At 38.1% G+C, this 21,370-nt stretch overlaps 1 protein-coding gene across 11 annotated transcripts in view; it reads right to left on the bottom strand.

The window, feature by feature from the left end:
- Nucleotides 1-21,370, bottom strand: part of Smash (smallish) — a 243,138-nt gene that overhangs the window by 38,815 nt on the left and 182,953 nt on the right. For 3 of the 11 annotated variants that reach the window (XM_076322698.1, XM_076322696.1, XM_076322697.1), the window contains exon 2: nucleotides 8,609-8,731. The exons of the other annotated variants lie outside the window; for them this stretch is intronic. The gene's annotated coding sequence lies outside the window, so the exon portion shown is untranslated. The remainder of the gene's footprint in view (nucleotides 1-8,608; nucleotides 8,732-21,370) is intronic. 11 annotated transcript variants of the gene reach the window in all.

The following is a 21,370-nucleotide window of genomic DNA, read 5'->3' as shown; positions in this document are numbered from 1 at the left end:
TCCTATCCGAGCAATAGCAAACGATGATTATACATGCCTGACGGTTTATTCGGTTGCTGGAATCTTACCGCTAATGTATAACTTTCGAAGTCTGTAACTTGGAAATGAATCGCTTACGGGACTGTGTTCAAACGATACCTTCGAGTATTAACCATGCTGCGTTCCAAAGATCCGTCCTGTCTTCGTCGTGTATATCAAAGTTACAATAGTTGATACGATTAAACGCTTTTGTATTACCTGACATTGTAATATTATTAAATTAAGAGCACGAGTTTCGTATGCTTGGAACATCTTTGAACCGAAGACTTTTAGAGTACAATCCGACAGAGGAACACTTTGAGGTTAAAGAAACTAGGATATTGGATTGTTCGATAACCTTTGTCGTTTGATAAAACTTATCGAACAGTATAGTACTAGGTTGCTCGATAATTATATTTCTCGAGTTTGGTAACTTATTTTACGAACGCTCCGTTAATTCTGTCTTCTCTCTGAGAAGTTCACCGAATTTTTTTTACTGCTATCCTTTCGGTGACATCCAATGGTACTTCTTACGCGGAAGGTAATACGACACGAACCTAGAAACGTCGAGACATTTACTATCTCAGACTCGTCGATGTCTACGTGTCTGCTAATTCGAACACAGCCTCCGTTCGAAGGGATCGAGAGTTACATAAGTCGTAATCGCGGTTGGTACGTTCGATCGAAGAGTGGAATTCGGAATCGGTGAGCATCGTGACACTCGTTCCCACTTCGTGAAAGCCAGGCACGTTTGTTTCTTCTGGCAGAACCGATCTGCATGTCAAAGAGGGGAAGGCTGCAGGCGCAGCATATTGACACAAGAGGCCTCAAGGAGGTCCAAGGCCGGTTTTACTTGCCTCGAAGGGATTCCTGAGGAGTGACTCGTCCGAGAACACGTTCTTCCGCGAGCGTGGAGCCGGAATGTCAGGTACAACGTGCTCGTAAACGAGTCACGGAAAAGCGCTCCGCAGCCCCGTATAACTGTCTCCGTTCTTGCGACATTTTCGCGTATCTGCAACGATCGTACGGGGCCCAACATCGGGTCACCGCAACTGTATATCTATCTAGGGCCCCGTAAAAGTGACGCGGCCTAGACCACGATGTTTCGCGTCCAACTGATAAGGATCGATCGCGAACACTCCGACGACTATTTTCACGCGTCTCTTTAGCTATGTACGACCAAGGGATAAAATTATTCTTCAAAGTTTCTTGGAACTTAATACTATTCAATACCATCAGGTTGTCCAATAAGTTTCCGACGAATGTAGAATTTTTATTTTTCTATAAATATTTTCTTAGATTAAATGTTATCAAAGTCTCCAATAACGATTTTCACGTGTCTCTTTGGATACGTTGCACGATCCAGGGATGAAATTATTCTTCAAAGTTTCTTGAAACTTAATACTATTCGATATAATCGTGTTGTCCAATAGTTTCGACGAATGTAGAATCTTTTTTTGTTTAAATATTTAATAACGTTTGATCAGTTGTATATTCTTTATTATTGTGTACGATCTATACTTAACGCTCCGAATCCAAGTTCGAAGAATGTGGAGGTTTCTCGATTCGAATCAATTTTGAAGATAGTTTCGTAGTTCAATATCATTATGGAAGGAAATTGCACTCGAAGCGTTTTAAAGAGGACGGAATGGGTGATAATTACATGCCTCGTCGTTCATAGTAAACTTATCCTCCTTAAACTGTACAAATTATTTTTGTGCTGTTCTTGTAATTATACATACTTCACCTATATGGTAGGTATAGGTATAATCAAATCCAGGTGAGAATTTTTAGTAAATACATAGTCTACAAACTATGACACGAGTAATACAAACGAATACATACGTTCAAAATGTATCGAAAATATTATTTATTCGTTCCATAGTTTTTAACCCGAAGCTTTATAGTTACTAACGCAAAATGAAAACTTTAGAACAATATCGACACAAGAGAACAGAATATATCGAATTGTGAGTAATGCAATATCAACAAGTACATTATTATTGGAAAAAATTGATTACGAAACGATGACCGAACTTATCGAACCAACCTAATTATTCTGCATTGAAAACGCGGATGGAGGGCACACCCGAGTAAAGAATTTTAAGAACAGATCATTTTGATTACGTTTAATTTCGAAATATTCTCACGCGAACCAAAGAGCAAGATGCTCTTATCTTGAATTGGCGATCGACTGCACAGATATTGGCAACCAATAATCAGACCGTGGATTTTACGCAATTACGGTATACGCGAGTATGCAAAACCGCGGGCAGGATATGTGTACTTATGCAAAGTAAAATATTAAATATTAATTAACGAAATATTTATCTGTTCGCGTTCGCTACCTGTTTCCCGTATTAGCATACCTTGTAAATGCGTAACATCCGCAGTTCGCTGATAATAAAGAACGATCAATTAACGCGAGTGGAAGCGTGTCATAATTTGAACGATTTTATCGAAAAATTCGCGAGGAACGGTCATTTGTAACTGTTCCATCGGCGGGAACTTTTACAAATCTCTCGAAAAATATTCATCCACTGCACCTACCATCGTATCTTCCCTGTGTAAACTCGTTACGCGTTAAAAAGATCAACATCACCTTGATCCCGATAACCGAGCGAGAAACCATATTCGTATTTAATAACAAGCATATACGCGGAATTTGAACGACTAACCTGATTACCCTCCATCGTCTAGCATTACCTTCCACGTCCACCGACCGACATTATTCATGCATGAACGGCTTGACGAAATCCAGTAGGGATTTCGTCTCGCTTCGCGTGAAAATACGATGAAACGTCAGGATCGACGAAACGACAGCTACTTCTCAGCAGACTCGCTAACAATAGCTTTACGGACATTTCTTTCGTTAAATTGACACGTGTCGGGAAGAGACAGGTATACCTCATAGTGAATTATAAAATTAGAAAGCTTTGAAGAAACTGAATTTCGATATACACTTGTTTCGTTAAGAGAGTATTGCTGTTTAGACTGTCATTTTCTCGGTTCCTTTTATGATTTTTTTTGTCAATGGTAGGTAAGTTATTTTGTAACAAAATTTTACAAATATGTTTATCCATCTTATAAGTATGCACAGTATTTTTTTTATTCAGAAATATGAAAAGTTACCGAAGTTATAGCTTCTTGTTTCATGGCTGTTCTAAAAAAGATGCTCCATTGGCTTCCAAAATTCTAGCCGATTCGCTAATTAGAAACAGAAGGTCAGATACTTTCTGTGAAGATACTTCACTAGGAAGGATATAGTTATGGCAGGAACTAGGGAGAAGTCAATATCTCGATAAATAAAAAAATTATGCAAATTGAAATTCTAAATTTATATTTCCTAGTTTTATTTTGTGATTAGCATGTTTAAAAAAAATAGTAAAACTCAATATTTTTAAGAATCTCTGGTATTGAAGATTCTCTCCAAATATTACTTCAATCGATCAACATCTTGAGATACGGAATCCAATTTAAAAAATAACGTTTTCAAAAAATTTCATTTAAAGTTTCTCTTATCAATTTCACACGCAGCAAGAATGTACATTCGAACTATATTATTTTCACGCGTCGAAGCAAATTTAAAAAATAACGTTTCAAAAACAAAAAAGCATTTAAAGTTTCCCTTATAAATTTCACACGCAGCAGGGATGTACACCCAAACTATTCTATTGAAATTTTCACGAATCGAAGCAAGTGAAGCACGTAGCAAAATTAGCCCATCTAATTACAAAGCGATCCACTTCTAGAAAATGAAATAAAAAAATAAAATCGACTTTTAAAAAATTCTAAACTGCAATACCTTCTTAAATGGACAAAAGCCAGTACCACCGATAGAAGAAAACTATAAATCGTTTCTGTAATTCTCCTCATCGATGCGCCAAAATCACGCACCTCCTGAACCTACTGTCAAATTAAATCCTTCCCACAATCGTCGATAGTTTCCACCACGACCGACATTTTATCGCGACACCACGCGTTCATTTTCGCGACAATCTACGACCACGGAAACGCGACCAACGTCCGCGAAAAGTGAACGTTATTAAAGGGTTCTGGTCGAGGGATCGTAACCACAATTTCATCGAGATTCTTTGGAATCTCGACGCGAGGCGTTAACGTTCGTTGAAAAAAAAAGAGAAAAAAAAAGAAAATCTACAACGAAGCCGCGCCTAAGAAGATTACGCAGATTTGCGTTAACGTTTCGAAATTAATGGCGACCGCGCGATATCGCGCTCCCAGGGTGGACGCGCGGTGTTAAGAAGATAAAAGGGTAGAGGGGACAGGGCGTCTTAACTCATGCCTAAACATGAAAGCAACACCACGTCGACTTAACGCGAGTTATACCGTTCCGCGCGTACTTTGCACCGCGACGCTTTAAATTGCGGTTCAATGCACGGGATGGCTGTTGCGCTACGATCTATCCCGACACGCCAATTAAAAGACATTAAGGTTTTCACCCCCAGGACCAACCGGTGACACGGATTTACGACTCTTTGTCTTATTAAAATTACGTCCGAGGTAAGAAAGCTCGCCGCGGAGTCGATGATCAGTGGTTGTTGCAACGAGCTGTTCATCATCTACGTCGAACGTTTTTCAACATTGTTGCCTTTTCTTTCGAACGTTGCAGCGAGAGGAAAGCTCGTTGCAACGTAGATGACAACCAGTGATTGTGGTAACGAGTTGTTTATTATTTACGTTGAACATCGTTCGTTTTTTCGGTTTTTCTTCGAGGGAGAGCGAGCTCGGTACAACGAAGTTGATGGCTCGTGATTATGGTAAGTGTGTTTATTATTTCCCTCGAACGTTTCTCGTGTTCGCAGTTTTTCAAACAAGGGAGATGGAAGGTAACTCGCCGCAACAAAGTTGACAACTCGTGATTGCGGTTACAAGTTATTTGTTGTTCGATCTCGTAGCTTCTCGAGCAGTGAAAGGGGAAGAAAACCAGTTGCAACAAAATCGACGGTTCGCGAACGCGGTAACGAGTCGCTTATTATTTTTAGCGTACCTTTTTGTCAATCTTGGAGGTTTTTGCACGGTGAAAGGGAAAGAAAGTTTCTCGGGACAAAGTTGATAACCCGTAATTGCGATAACGAGTTGTTTATTATCTTGGTACGACGGTTGAATAATCGTTGAACGTTACATTTGATGCAACGTTGTACGTCTTGTGGAAGTCTAAGTGTATCGTTTAATATTAGTATCACCTTGCGTTGCAACTCCGTGACCATGAAATCTTGTTTACTCGTGTTAGAGGAGAAAAGAGGTTTCTTAGTAAAAGGATAAAAGAGCACTCCCGACTGGTTTTATGTTTTATGTATCGTACGATCATCAAAGAGCATTATTAATTTTACGAAGTGTGACAATATTCGAGCGAGCGATCGTTTCGAGACGATCAACATTAAAGACGGCACGAATATAACCGCGTGCACTTCTAATTGCTATGTAGGTAACCTTAATTGCACCTCCGATCATCTATCCGATGTACGATCATTATTTATATGAGCGCAACGTCGCTACGTAGGAATTACGATCTCTAGATAGTTCATGAACGACTGTCACTTCTGACAACTCGATTACTTTTCCAGAGTCGTGTAAAATTCGGAGTAAAATAATCTCGCGAAAACAGCCGTTTAGAGGAAATTAATTTTCTCCGTGAAAATTAACCTGTCTCTTTTTACCTCACTACGAACTGTTTAGAATTTATCGAGTAATAGTAACGTGTACTTTCCAATTTTACGAAAATGGGATTTAAATTACAAATTGCCCTCTCGATTTTATTCGATCTCCAATTACGAGGAATGTAATTAGAAACGAAGCTAAGAATTTAATTTTCCCAGATATCGGAAACCATTCGATTCTCCGAAAATCGAGATAAATTCTTTTCTTAGTTTTATTCGCGAGCAATCGTTAATTATATCGAGCGAATCGATTATACAGACAGATAAATGAAACTTCAATTATATTAATTACGACCGACCATTTTATATTCGATTTAACATATTTCAGTTAGAAATTAATCCTACTAACCTCGATGTTATCGACTGTAACAAATTTCTATTAAAGAAGCAATGTTCTTAAAAGCATTTACGTGTTAAGAATTAATCGCGTATACTGGACTATTTGATACGAATTCCCTTGTCGAGATGGTAATGTAGTTTCTGCTAATAAAATTTCGAGACAAGCTGCGAGCAAACGTTAATCGAGATAATGCATGCAATTGAAACTGAATTCATTTCGCTTTTGGGTTCATCGTCGACGATACATTTCAATCGCGATCGAAAGGAACACGGACCGTTTTCATTGACACAATTGCAGGAAGCTTTTAACCGAATGATCGAGCGAGATTGTTATCATATTGTTCGATCGTTGCATCGCATTCAATCGAGATATCCCCCATTATTGTGATAGTCGATTCAACGACAACGATCCCTCGTGTTTCTTATGGATGTTGATCGATGCTCGAGTAGCGTTGCTAATATGTATTGTGATCTAACTGTTAATCCATGGGTAGCGTAGTTACGCGCTTCTTGATGAATAAATTTTATTTTCTTCGAAATAACGAGGCGTGCGTGCCGAGTTACAGTCGTTGAACGCGATAAACGAAATAAACGTAAAAACAGCCAGGTGAATTCTACGTGTCGAATCGGAACGACAAACAATGCCACAATTTTTTGTGCATCGAGTAACGTTACACGTAATTATGAATACTCGACGATAGCGTTCATCTAATGTTTTTAACCACGATCTTCCATTCTACCAGACTACGTAACAATTATAGTTTGCACCAGGAAGAAATAGACGTCTGCTATTCACTCGTCTTGGTTTTTTCAATAACGTTGCTTCTTTTCTTTTTTTTTATATATATATACTTTTGTTAGTTCAACTCATTGGTATACGTGAAGATATTCTATTGATTTAAAATTATTTATTAACACTTGTACTTAAGATAATACATTTGAGGTAGATATTAAGATTTTGAATTAAACGTATTGTAGGATTTATCTATTACCAATACGGTAATAGAAATATTTGATTTAAATATATATTTAAATAATAAAGTTCGTTTTAAATATATTTAAAATAATAAAATAGTAACTCGAATGTCGAACGATATATTAATTTAGTATTATCTTTTACATACAAGATCGATATTAGTACTATTCGATTAAACTTGAGTATGCAGTTATACGTTTATAAGATTTATCTCTTTGGTCGGGAGGGTACGATTTGATTATCCAATTTGTAGAAAATTTATCGTAACATTTGTCTCGATAGTTAATTATGAAAATTCAGTTCGATGCGTTACTAATTTTATACAAATTTTGGAAAATGTACATATATACTCGTATATATCGTGGGTCAAATATAAGAATTAACAAGTAGGATAAAATTAGATTATTTATTTTTGAATCATGACCAAGAAGAAACCAATATAGCCTTTGGCATAATTCTTCGTGCTGGTCGTTCATCAGTTATAGTTTAGCTGGTAATAACCTACCTCTGCCCTGATTCAGTTCATGAAATCAATAGTAAGATTGCATCGAAAGTAACATTTTCATTTAAATAACTGTTCAAAAATTCAAAAGAATATTTCTATATTCGAGTAATTATTTAAAGATTCGAACAACTATTTAAAAATTTAAATTACCATTCAAGAATTCAAAGAATTTAATCCGTTACTAAATTTCCCCAGTATCGAACATTGGACGACACTTGTACAAATAACCGTGCTAGTGTTAATCAAGTAGAATAAATACAGACCGTTCGAATTACGATTAAACAGGAAACCACCTATCGCTCGTAGATCGTGGTATTCGCCCAATCCGTCGAGTATAGTTTATCAAGTAACGTCTCCGTACTAACTACTTTTTAATTCGTGAAATTGCGTTAAAATAACAGTATTCCGCGCGTACGGCGAAGTAACGTAACTCGCTCGTTGTTTTAACGGTAGTCGAGTTATCGTTCTGGCGTCTTTCAATCTCCGAGGTTCGGTATCGTTCCGCGTTCCTAATCGCAAGAATCTCGATCCTGCGGCCTGCTATCCATTTAATTCTTGTGGGAACCTTTTTACATTATGAATTCATCGTCATCCCTGTTTCCAGATTACACAGGCCGATAGGTGATTACGAACGTGACTCGAAAGTCTCGTACGAATTTGTAGAATTTCATCGGTCGAGATTGAAACATTATCGCGTTCTCAGACAGGAAATTGAAAATCGGGGAAACTTCCTGGGAGAAAAGTGCACAGAAAAATTGTACAGGAAGCAGAACTGTAATTTCTACACGAACTGAAGCGTGACGATGAACTGCTTGGTAAAAGTGACAATGCTTCTTTTCGTCGAACGAGATCAACGAGAAAATCTTAAAATCATTATCAGAACGATCGTTCTGAATATTTTTATCTCGATCCACGGTTGAAAAAAGGTTTTTCTTACTCTTAAAATTCGTGTTTTTGTAAAATATCGTGTCAATTAATATTTGAATTGATTTACTAAGAGTAGAAATTTGAGGAGTTGAAATTTAATTTGATTCGATTAATTTAAATTAGAAATGCAATCTCGTTTCGTGAATACAGTTCGGTGCAACTTACGTTTGAACAATTTGACGACGATGAAACTTGCTCAATATAGTTGTTCTTCTTTTCAATATTTTCAAGAATTCGTTCTGGTTTTATTTAACGAATCGCTTCAATTCGATTTAAGTCGACACTCACCTGAAACATAAAATAATAAAGAATATTAATTCCGAGAAATTAATCGCGCTGAAAGTATTTCTATAAATTGCTGTCACATTATATTATTCAAAGTACATTTGGGTTAGTTAATTTGCGTTTCTTCGATTTTTGATAATATTAGTGTAAAAAGAATGCACCGTGTAAACTAATGATAATAAGTAAAGGTTGTTTGAGTCGACAAAATAAAAGTATTTCGGCTAAAATATTTGTAACTTTATTTAATCGTTATATTGTTTCGTAAAAATGTATAATTCAATTATTTCTGAAGAGGACTTTCACTTCGGTTTTCCAAAGTTGCTCGTTTTCGTATTAAAATTTGTAGATTGTTCGTTCGATGATAAAAATTGATTAAAAAATCGATGAAAAACTTGTAATCCTGGTTACCTCAAGATTATCAACAGTAATAATAATAAAAGCTTCACGAACGAATAAAAATAACACGAAAACACTATTCAATTACTAAGTATAATATTATCAATTAGATCACGAAACAACAGCGTAGAAATAATATTTCTCACTTAACAAGGTATTTCAAGAATAACGAAAATAGGGAATAAACATTCTTAAACTTTTAGACATTCTTTCCCCGCAAATACACTAATCGATCAAAGTAATGCATTTCGAAAGATAAAATTTGGTCAATTGGACCACAAAGTATCGACATAGAAACAGATACTTGATACTAAAAAAGATACTAAAAAAATGTACTAAAAAAACATTATCAGAATAACGAAAAACGTTTCGATGTATATTTTTAAATGTAGCAAAATTAAATACACTCTGCACTTGAATACTACGAAAACCCATGAAAGAATCATCGATTGGCTCGAGAAGTATCGAAACGGTAACGGTTTTTTAATTATCGAGGAAACGATCCAAGGGTAACGAACAAACGTGGACGAACCTACTTCAACAAAACACAATGCGATTCAATAGGCGTTTCCCTTCTCTGAAAAGTGAAACACGGTGCGACGGCGCGCATACTTGGCGGGTAGGAACATTCACGCCTGAAAGGGGCTCGTGATCGTTTCCAAAGAGGAACCCGACGCAACAAAGACTCTCGCAAGTCGCAATTAAGGTTCATCGAACGGGCGACGTACGGAGAAGGCGGCGAGGGTGTAATAAAAACGCAGGAATGAAGATAAAGGAATTTCTGGCGATTGGGTCGTGACCCCTTGGGCCCCACGATGAACCCTCGATATACGGGCCGGCGCTGCCATATTGCACACGTACTGTGCATTAAGATACGCCACGAATCGAGAGAAACGACCTCGAAAGAGGAAGCGAGAAAACCCGACGGAGATTCGTAGACGACGCGAAGGGACAAGAAAAACGAGCAAGGAGGTTCCATTCGATTTTTTTTACATCGAGATGATATCCTAGCATCGTTGCGTAGCTTCCTTTACGTCGAGCGTTGATTTAGCGTTTACAGAACTGGTTCCAGAAGGGTTTGTTACCGTTATTAATTGCCCGGGACGCATTGTTCGCGATGGTCTTTGATTTACGAGGGGAAGCCAAGAAAGAATGCCGAGAATCCCACTGGATGCTCTTCTCTTACAACGGGGACTCTGCTTTGTAAAAAAGCAAGCCAAGTCTCGAGCTACGTTAAGAATTAAGAGGGTTGTTTGGAAACGTGAATCGTCCTTTCCGTTTTCAATTTCACGCGATAGAGGAATCAGATTCAATATTTCTTCCCGTTCAGATCTTCAAAGATCTTCGACTTGGAAATATTGGATCGCTTGGAAAGTCATTTCGGTTTCCAAAATGGAGAATGTATAATTTAGTAAAATTATTATACGCTCTAGAAAAATCTAGAACAACCTAATAATTTTATACCGTACGTTTAAACATCGTAACGTAAAAGCTTCTCCACCGAAACGTGTCGATGTATATTCTCGAACGTAGCAAAATTGAATACACTTTACGTTTATTAAATCCTACGATAAACCTTCAAGGAATCTCCATCGAGAGAATAACGTTCGCTGTGATCGTTGAATTTAGCAAACGTAACGAAAAATGGTTCCGTCGTCCGGTTGCAGGTGACCTCGTCGCTGAGCCTGACGTTTGATAAATGACACACCTTCGTGATTAGTATCGATGGTGTCGATGTCGGAGCGATAAATCTAAATATCGGATCGTTGGCGTAACACGGTGAAATACTCTTCGATCGATGTTCACCGATGGTGATTTACCATTCTGAAATAATCGCATCTTCAAACGGGGGAACGCTCGTGACGTCGGGCAAGCGTCGCGAACGAGGTCAGTCGGTGTCAAGAAATCGATAGATCGAGCGTCGTCGACGTCTTCGAGAGCATTTCTTTCTTTCGATTGGCCGCGATTCGAATTACACCTTTCTAACGTACAACGAGAGATCTTTCGGACGAAGATCGTTCGTCGCGTCGATCGCGCGCTTCTTGTCGTATTAAAATTTCTAGATTGTTCGTTCGACGATAAAAATTGATTAAAAAATCGATGAAAAACTTGAGAAAACGCGACGCTGCTAGGGGCGGTGGGGACGTACTCGAAAAATCGAAAGGGTTCGCAGACGGTCGAAGACGACGAGGTCGCGAGCAGGCGACGCGCGAGTTCTGAAAATATCGACGCAATCGCGACCGAGGGCCCCCTGGCTGAAAAAGCGTGCGAATCGCGCGATAAATTCACCGATTCGCCAAAACAGCCTCGTATTTCCGAGGCCTTACGACCACGTTCTAACGACTGTTGCTCCTCCTCCTTTCCTCCGTTGGCTTAGTTCCTCCTATACATTTTTACGTCGCGATACCCGTCGACCCATCTGCGTTCCCCTAATATTGGAACGCGTCTTTGTGTCCCGACGCGCGGCTCGTAAGCTGTACTTTATACCGGCAACGTGGCCTCCGAAAACACCACTCTGATTTGTGCACCACGTGGAAGACCTTCGAGAGATTTTCCAAGGGAGTGCTCGTTATTATTGTGTTGCAAATTGGGTGGCGTTTCTGCGCGAGCTCGCGACGCATCGAGACACACTTGCCAAGATACAACCGCTCGCGTCGATGGCTACGTCACGCATGGAGAATTAGAAATAATACGGTGTACAGTGGCAAGGATATGTATTCGGCACTACTAGGTTGTTGGATAGGTTTTCAGGGTTTTTTCATGGTAAAAAATAGTATGACGATTGAACTTTGAACGACTGTAAGTATACGAACGAGTTGACGGATCTACGTGAAATTTTGTATGCTTATTAAATGGTAGTGGCATCTTTAGAAAAATAAAACGACGAAACTATAACTTTGTTTTGAAAGTCATTTCGTTTTTTTTTGGTGAAAATGAAACACGATTTTTTTAGAGTGCGTAAACATTTTATTAAATTATATATTCTCCATTTTGGAAAATTACTTTTCGAATAACCCAATAATAGCTTCGTTTCTTATCCAACGACAAAATTATTGAGGAATCTATCGAATACGATAGATTTATAATAATAAGGAAATTCTTCTTACCTGTGAAATTGATTTCAATGAAAGTTTGTGTACTTTAGAGCATGATAATGCATATATAAATTTTTTTATCGACAAAAAATTTCTTGAGAAGGTGAAATCAAGTCTCGAAAGTTTTAATGTTTCTTTTTTTTTTTTAATTTTTTCAGTGCAACTTTTTTTAGATCTTTTTGCAACGGAATGATGAGGCACTAAGAACGTTTTTCGTATGAAAAGTTTTGCTTTATTTCGCACTGCTGCGAAGTTGTACTTGAAAAATCGAAGAGAAAGTGACACTGTAATGGCTGACTTCAATCGATTTCAGACGATTGGAGAGCTTGCAACGACTTTCATTCTCCTTATAACTTCGTAATCGAGATACAAGAAAAGTTTTCTTGCAAAAAATGTCCAGTTTTTAGCGCTTTATCCTTCAACTATGAATAAAGTTCCCTAAACAAATTGTATTATAAAATGAAGAAATGTTTAATTTTTTGGTCTTGATTGTATCCTCTCGAAAATATTTTTTGTCGATATAAACGTGCACACAAACTCTCGTTAAAATTGGACTTGTACGTTAACTACACTGTTTTTCTCGAATCACTGTACGTAATTTCGAGGTTAGATTCAAAGCCATCTCTGGCTACGAGCTCGTTATTACGCAAGATTACTTTCTTTAATGTATTGTACGTGTATTTGTTTACGCGACAAAGACAGAAGATTTGAAATTTTTATCGAATATCTACTCATATTTCAAGTATTTTAGATATTTTTCTACTTCTATTATTATTTTCTTATTCTATTATTAGTCGACGACTCGGTAAGGCGCTTGCAAATTTGCAATTTTATTTCATTACCGTGTAGTCTTGTATAAATGGTAATAATGTGTTTACTTTATCATGTACGTAAAAATAAAGGATTTATTCGATAGTAAAAATTATTACAACGCGAATATTTTCTTTTTGCGGTGATTTAGGATTTACAGTGTTACCCGGTTAGAAGGAAGCGAACGAGGTCGGTTCGTTTTCATGTATCCGGTTACAGTGGCGTTTCTATTCCAAGAATGGACAAGGAATAGAGGAATTAGGTGTGTGGGCGCGGGATGCGTCCTTTCACTATCGAACATTTTTATTTTTGTATTTTTATCTACATCTTCGTGAGAATATTTCCGATGAACTCGAGAAGTTTTGCACTCCATTCGCAGTTGCACGTTGTTCAAATTACTTTTGACAAATTTCCATTTATGTGTAATTAAAAATAGTCCGCACCTATTCATTGACAATACTTTCGTCAATTTTTATTAAATTCGTATGCATTGTTTCTTCTTACAAATAATTGCTATCGAGTTTCGTTCGTTTCTTACAATTTCGTCAATAGTTGAGTACGTGTCTCGAATTATAACGTTTCATTTTACATCTAGATCAACCTTCATTCTATTGTTCGCCCACAATCTATTGCTGTCGGTTAATGGAGGACGATCATAACGTTCTTTAAGATGAACACAAATTTTACGAAACCCTGGAAAGATCGTCGTACGGTATTACATTATATTTATCTTCCAGCGGCTATCGCCTTCCTTCGTCACTCGAACGATTTCGTAAAAGAGACTTTAAAAGATTATAGGACCGTAAACTGCAAAATGAGTGTAAAAAATTACCAATAAACTACAAATTCAACAGCCATGACCAGCCGAACGCGACGCTTCCAAAGAAAAGTGTGAAGAACCATCCTACCCAATTGAGGGTCGAGAAAAACGCGCGGTGTCATTAGTGTCAATGTAAGTCGGTCACTCGGTTTGTGGAAATAGAAACAGAGAAAAGAAAAGGTTGAAAGCGCGAGAACTGTAATTTTATGGACGAACGAAGTAAGAACGAAGACATTCTTTTCGTTGAAAAAACCAAGTTAGTATTTTGCGCGACGACCTTTCAAGATTTATCATCGTGCAATTGATTAGAACTATCGCGAATACTCGATGCACGACTATTGTCCATTGACTATCGTCTCTTTTAATTTCATTGTCGATTGTAATTTCGTCTCATCGACGAGACATTAACACGAATATTATATTAGGTCGTTTGGAAAGTAATTTCGTTTCCAAAAATGGAGAATATATAATTTAACAAAATGTTTATACATTCTACAAAAATCGTGTTTCATTTTCACGAAAAAAAAAAAAATGAAATGACTTTACGAACAATCTAGGCCCGAATCTAGGAATCGTCGTATAATCCGATCTATGTTAAGAGTAAGCCAACGGGGCGTATGCATTCTCCCCCTTTTCTTTTTCTTTTTTTTTTTTTTACACGGCGAGCGTGCAAACGCGCCCCTCGAAGAAGTGCCGTAACATTTTATGGAACATAAAACGGTGACTTTATGCTAGCACGATTCACGGGTTCAAGTGGGTCTTTTATTAATCTACGTCATGGTGTTTTACGGTCATCGAGCGCTGGCCTAGCTCGTGCCGTCGTCAAATTTAAGTTCGAGTAACCGCCAGGCCGTTAAATTATTCGAAGCATTATGAAAATTAATTTTCATTTTGCAATCCGTTTCATTGCCCCTACACCGGCCAGCTCTACTTCCATTGCTGTTAATCTAGATTTACTGTTAATGTAAAATTACTTTCTTTCGTGATTCATACCGCACTACCGAGTATTATTATTACACATGTTTCTTGCGCGATAAAGATAATTCAGTAAGCGCGTCCAACTCGATGAAACATGCACCCAGATGAAAGTTAATTTCAAATTGTTCAGATTATGTCCTAAGAGACGACGAAATTTGAACCGTATTGGAATTTCATTGTAACGTATCGGGTGATCAGCTTTGGCGACGGTGTTTCTAAATTATTTTTTTCGAGAAAACTGTTAATCAATGGTAATAGTACAAATTATTAGATTTTTCCATTTACACGAACGTATTTAGTGTGTGTCGTGTGCAGATATTTTTTTCATTTATTGTATTTTACCGTATTGGCACACAGGGGAAAGAAAGTTCATTTCATTGTATCGTTTAAGTACATAATTTTAACGAACGGATAATATATCAAAAGCTTATATTCTATATTTTATTCAAAATGTATATCCAGATAAATATCTTTGCTCAATTTTATCTCTCGTCATATCGTTCTTTTGATTAAACATCACGGTTACAATTATTTTCACATTCTATCAATTAATGATTACACACCCTCCTATTGTCGACATTTTATTTCTTTCAAATATTCTTCCAAGTCGTGCAACTGGAACAATGAAACAATAGTAGACGAATATTAAACACAAACTTTACACAAATGTGAATACTATTGGAAAATGTATTCTTTTGTTAAAAAATGAACAAAAATTCCAATCTCCATCAAAGGAGTACAAGTATCAACGAGAAAAGAAACCACTGGCCGAAGAATCGATGATTCTTAGGATATCGTGAATGCTGACTTTGCATCGGAGCTTGTCACGTGTTAATCTTCCTGCTAGTAACGTGTCCGCGATCACAGGACCTTGCGATGCTGTTAAACGGACAATTAAACCGATCGACGTGGAATTCATCACCGTGACGCAACGAGAAAAGAATTTTCGCGTTAAACGAATTCCGAAGAACAGCATTGGCGAGTGCGGTGATTGGTCCATTCAAGGATCGGAAATTATAGAATCCCGCGATCCAAGCAACAAGAGAGGCGAAAGTGGATAGTTACACTCGATTCGGCCTCGAGACACGGTATATCGTGCAAGTATTAATAGTTATGACGTCGATTTGCGCTACGCGTTTATTACTAGACACTTTTCTACCGCATTGCGTTCCCTGCGCGTGCACGCCTAGTGTGAATTACATCGGCTGCGTGCGAAAGTATCGAGGAACGAGGCAACTCGCATATATCCCATGGTACTCGTTTCGAGAAGCAAATTGCGAAAAATCGCCGGCTCCAAAAGTTATTAACCCGCCGATAGAGATTGAAATTACGAACAACGTTCACTTCGTTGTAGCTTGGAATTTTATCCGCCAAAGTATAGCAATTATCGGAGTATTAAAGCTGGAGAGGGTAGTTTCTTCTCTCGAGATTTCGAGAGCAATTTGAACGCGTAGCAAAATTGTTCACTATTTTCAATGGTTTGCAAGGTGGAAGAATATGCAACGAGGACGTTATTGAATTATTTCGTAAAATATTCACACGTTTAGAATACGATAGAGATTGAAATCACGAACAACGTTCACTTCGTTGTAGCTTGGAATTTTATCCGCCAAAGTATAGCAATTATCGGAGTATTAAAGCCGGAGAGGGTAGTTTCTTCTCTCGAGATTTCGAGAGCGAACAATTTGAACGCGTAGCAAAATTGTTCATTATTTTCAATGGTTTGGTTTCGTTTGCAAGGTAGAAAAATATGCAACGAGGACGTTATTGAATTATTTCGTAAAATATCATTCACACGTTTAGAATACGAATATTAAAAAATACGACACATAGCGATATAAAATGTTTCATGTATTCAATTCTTCCTATATACTTTCCCAACTTTCTTTATTTCGTTAGAATAAATATTATATATTCTTCCATTGTTACGATTCTCAAAGAAATCTCACACATACGGTCGAACAGTATCGAAAATAAATAATCATTTACAGGTAACAAAGAAACTACCCTTTTCGACTCTTTACTCCATTTAACGAAGCAACGGACAAAATGACACAATCAAGTGTACTGAAATCATATCGCGTGCCCAGTAGAATATTAAGAATTCTTTATACGCAACCGAACATTCTCTTTTGTAATTCAAACGACTACGAGTAAGTGGAATTCACGGTAAAGAGGAGTTCGAACATTATCGATTCAATATACGAGTTGTAATTCAACGTTAAACGCGGTTGATAGTTCTGTCACGCGAATGTAAATTGCACAAATCGTATTTTCCGCGAGGTAGCTAAACGGAAACAAGTTTCTACTTCGTAGATGCAAAAAAAAAAGAAGAAGAAAAAGGAAAAAGAAAACTCTTGCTTGCGTTTGAAATTATAATACCTCGCCGGCGGAATTATTAGGCAAAATTATTGTGATATCGCGATCGACTCTGTGAGAAAATATTTCGCGTCGTGGTGTCGCCGTTCTAAGGTTACGGAGCGAAGTGTTCATCGAATACCGGCCTAATGAAAAGATATATGTACGATAAATTCACGCGCCCGTTCCCGATACGTTTCGATTCCCTTTCTTTATGCGCGTACGGTGTTTCGTTCGCTACGATTTAAGCATCGCATGCCGCGAGGAAAACGCCTCGAAATCATTTGCAGCACGCGTAATTCTGGCGTAAGCAGGGACCTTCGTGCGCGGCTCGTTCGTGCTGTAAAATATACTCGTGTCTTCTCCGTTCGAGCGAAGAAAATTCCGGTGGTCGGTGCTACGTCTGGAAACGGCACGAAACTAATGGTTTGCTAAATTAATGAAACGATTCGTCCGTACTTGTATCCACGGGAAACGATCCCAGCGATCGTTGGTCTATGCGGGGAGCGAATCCAGTTATACCGGCCGGGAGAGAAGTATCGGATCAATTTAATTGGACCAGCAGATTTACACCGATTAAATTCCCCGATCGCGTACGCGGGAGACTTTCGCGCGTCATTAATAGCCACGAGGATTTATTTTACTGGTTAGGCGATCGTGTGATTGCAATTATCTACCCGGTAAAATTTTCGTTACGAAGCTCCCCGGATTTCCAGCGGGAATCGATACCATCGGTGTACAAATATGAAAATTGTATCGAAGTGTAACGCGTTTAATCTTTAACGATGCTTGCAAACATTGTACCGTGGAAATTATACGTGCAAACGATACTCGAGATATTGGATCTCGGTTGGGAATTGGCAATGCGCAAGCGTAACTTGTGCGATGATATTGTGGTCGAAGGTTTCGAGACTGCTAGAAACGAAGAAAATGGATCAATGAATAATCGTGACGATGAGTTAAAAGTTCGAAAATGGAAAAGGGTTGGATGATAAAATGTATATCGAAGTTGTCGGTTGGAATTTAAATAATCGATTCTCGTGTAATCGTAATTGCAACGTTTCATGAATTTTTTCCATTTAAATCGTCAATCTTGTGTTCTCAAAATTGTACAATATTTGTACTTAACACTTATCGTTGAACATTTCGAAAAATTGAGTACACCTGTTTTCGAAAATCTCGACGTATACGCGTTGGAAAAGATGATAACTTCTTAGCAGACACAGATGGAAATTATCTTAATCGTAAAATAGAGAATAATATAGCACAACTGGAGCATCCTTTGAATAATTTTACGATTTTTCCGCAAAAGTAATTCAAAGAAGCGTTTCTTTGGCACAATTAAACAGTTATAACGGATTAAATTAACTGTACTAAATGAGTCAATAAATTAGAGTTTTTATTACAAAGGAATCAAGTTCGCTGTAGAGTTTAATAGCTATTTAGGAACGAAAGCTACCGAGAGTCTGACTACACACGGTCATGCTCTACTACGCTAACTGCGCCCATTCAAGAGTACAGACACATTCTCTAATAGAACTGTCAATAGTCTCGATACCGAGGAAAATACAGCATCGAGCGATAAACGCAATCGACGATCTTAGATTTGAAATTTTCTTATTTCGATAGGAAAACGTCGAAGGTTTCGATGCTTGGTTTCACTGTCAGCGAAACTGGCAGACGATGCAGTCTGTACACTGCAGAGACCGAAACGCAACGATAAACACACTCCTCGTCACGATTTGCGTGATCGCGTGTGCATGCTATGCTGGTGCCTCAGCGAATCCAGCAATGGCAATAAAAAACTTTGTATTGTCTTGGAGAAAAAATTTCACAGTGGTCGTAGAGTTCTTGAAATTTCTTCGAAATTCAACGATTGGAGTCGTCAAAGAAAAATACACCGCGCGATGGACATTTACGAAGAATTTTCAAGCTTTGAGAAGAAATAAAAACGACTACGAGTTACAATTTCTATGAATATGTATGTAAACATTTTCTTGCTTGCATTGTAACATACGAGTAATACAGAAGTATTTGAGGTACCATTCATCTTTCTTTTTTGATTTTACAATTTTCAAATAAATCGTTGTTTCATACAACGAAATTATCTCAATCGATCGTCTCGCTGGATAACTATTCTTCTCATTTTCTAAAATTAGACAAGAAGATTAAGCAGATATTTTAGCATATGTATATTAGTTCGATTATATTTTTCAACAATTTAACAATTCACGCTCGACCTTTAGTTCTTCCCAACCTCGATTACAAGTAACATTACGTCTTTGTCCTTTTTTATTTCCTCGTCATTCGCTTCGTAACTTTATGCGTGCGCAACTATTCGATACTCGAGAGTTTGGAGAGGACCCAAATCCGAGATCGAAATGTTTACTTCTAATAATACATATTATATACACGCGCGGTGGTCACCTAAATTTGAGAAAAATCACCGTAAACGTATCCCTTGCGACGTGTAACAAACAAAACTCGTCTACGCGCGCCAAATAATTAAACCCAACGCGTAAAATCATCCACAATTGAAAACACCGAACAGTTTTCACAAAAGAACAAAGAAAACTATTGGGTTGTTCGAAAAGTCATTTCGCAATTTTTAGCAAAAACAAAACACGATTTTTTTAAAGCGTACAAACATTTGATCAAATTATACATATTCTCCATTTTGGACAACAAAGTCACTTTCCAAACAACCCAAATATCTCCGCGCCTTCTCGCGTTTCCGATCAATCTTCACGTGTCAATATTTCGCGCATTCCACTTACTACCGAATGAATCATTTCTTTCGTTCGAAACCGAACGAGATTTCCCCCAGTCCGAGGTTCGCGTAATCCGAACCTAAGCTCCAGCTCCAGCTCGTTTTCGAAACGTCGAACGTTGGGAGCTGGTTCGCGTTAACCGTCTCGACGGTTAATCAAACGATATTCAAACCGATACGAAATTTCCTGATGAACGATTCGTTCGGAAGCCTGTAAGAAACCGTATTCAGTGCCCTTCGCTGGCTTTATACTTGCCCGCACGTGTGCGGTGTAACGTGCGTGTGTGTGCGTTTGCCCGAGGAGCGGTGGCTAGGTCACGGTCAGGGCGATGCCCTCTTCCCTCGGAAGAGAGGAGAAACTTTACGTCGGTTCTCCTCCGCTTCTTCGTCTTCTTCTTCTTCTTCTTCTCCTTGTTAGATCATGCTGAAAGTCCCCTCTCGGATGATCCACGCATCCGTTCGAGCGCGTCTCTCGCCGCGGCGCTCGGGCTATCTACTTCGGTTAAGTCGGCCCTTTTTGCGAATCGGGTGCCGTTTTTAGACGCGTTGCACGCTCAATGCGTGGCGCGCGAGTCGGCGTACACGCTCGTGTAATTTACGGGGCGGTCTTCGTGTATTTATCACGCGCCGCTTTCAATTGGAAATCAATTCTTTTTTTTACATTTATTTCCACCCTTTTATTACAAATATATATATGTATTTACAATCGAGCGTCTTCGATCGTTAATGGTTATCGGCGACCGTCCTTGTGAGTGCCTATTTGGTAGTTTAGCATTTTTAAGAAACGCAACGATCCTCTTCGCTCCCCCATCCCTTATCCTTGATGTAGTTAGTAGTTTCTTGGCGCTTCTCGAATCGACCTTCGTTTCTTGTATTTCTTGCACTCGATCGGTACACGGGAATCGAGTTCCCGTGTATTTCGCAATTTAGTGGATTCGTTCTTCGCACGAGGTGGTTATGTAATTAATTTTTTCGTAAGATTTTCTTTTTTTTTTTCGCGACTGGAATTGGTGTATCACGCGGTGACAGAAAGATCGGATTGGAAAAGAATTTACGAGTCGTATTCGATAGGACATTTTGGTCGGATTATGATATTGTTCGTTTAATTTATTACAGAGGTTTTTTCTTAATACTATACACGTAACACACTTTCTCTAATTTTGTAAACTGTGTGTACAGAGTGTTCGTAAATTCCTGGTGTGTAATAAAGGGCGAAGGACTAATCTAAAGGGAAAGGGCCAAGATCCTCAAAAAATTACAGAACATCAATATGGAAGTATTTATTCATACCAAAATTGGTATCTGAATGTTTTCGAGGTCTGATTACGAATCTGAAATAAAAATTGCTGAAAATAAAACGGTAGACCCAGTTGTTGAACGCACATTTTAAATAATTATCATATTTTCTTATTTTA

Source organism: Ptiloglossa arizonensis, chromosome 10, assembly GCF_051014685.1.
Source record: "Ptiloglossa arizonensis isolate GNS036 chromosome 10, iyPtiAriz1_principal, whole genome shotgun sequence".
NCBI classification, from domain to species: Eukaryota; Metazoa; Arthropoda; class Insecta; order Hymenoptera; family Colletidae; genus Ptiloglossa; species Ptiloglossa arizonensis.
Note: the sequence above shows the minus strand (reverse complement) of the source record. Positions and strands in the feature narration are given on the sequence as shown.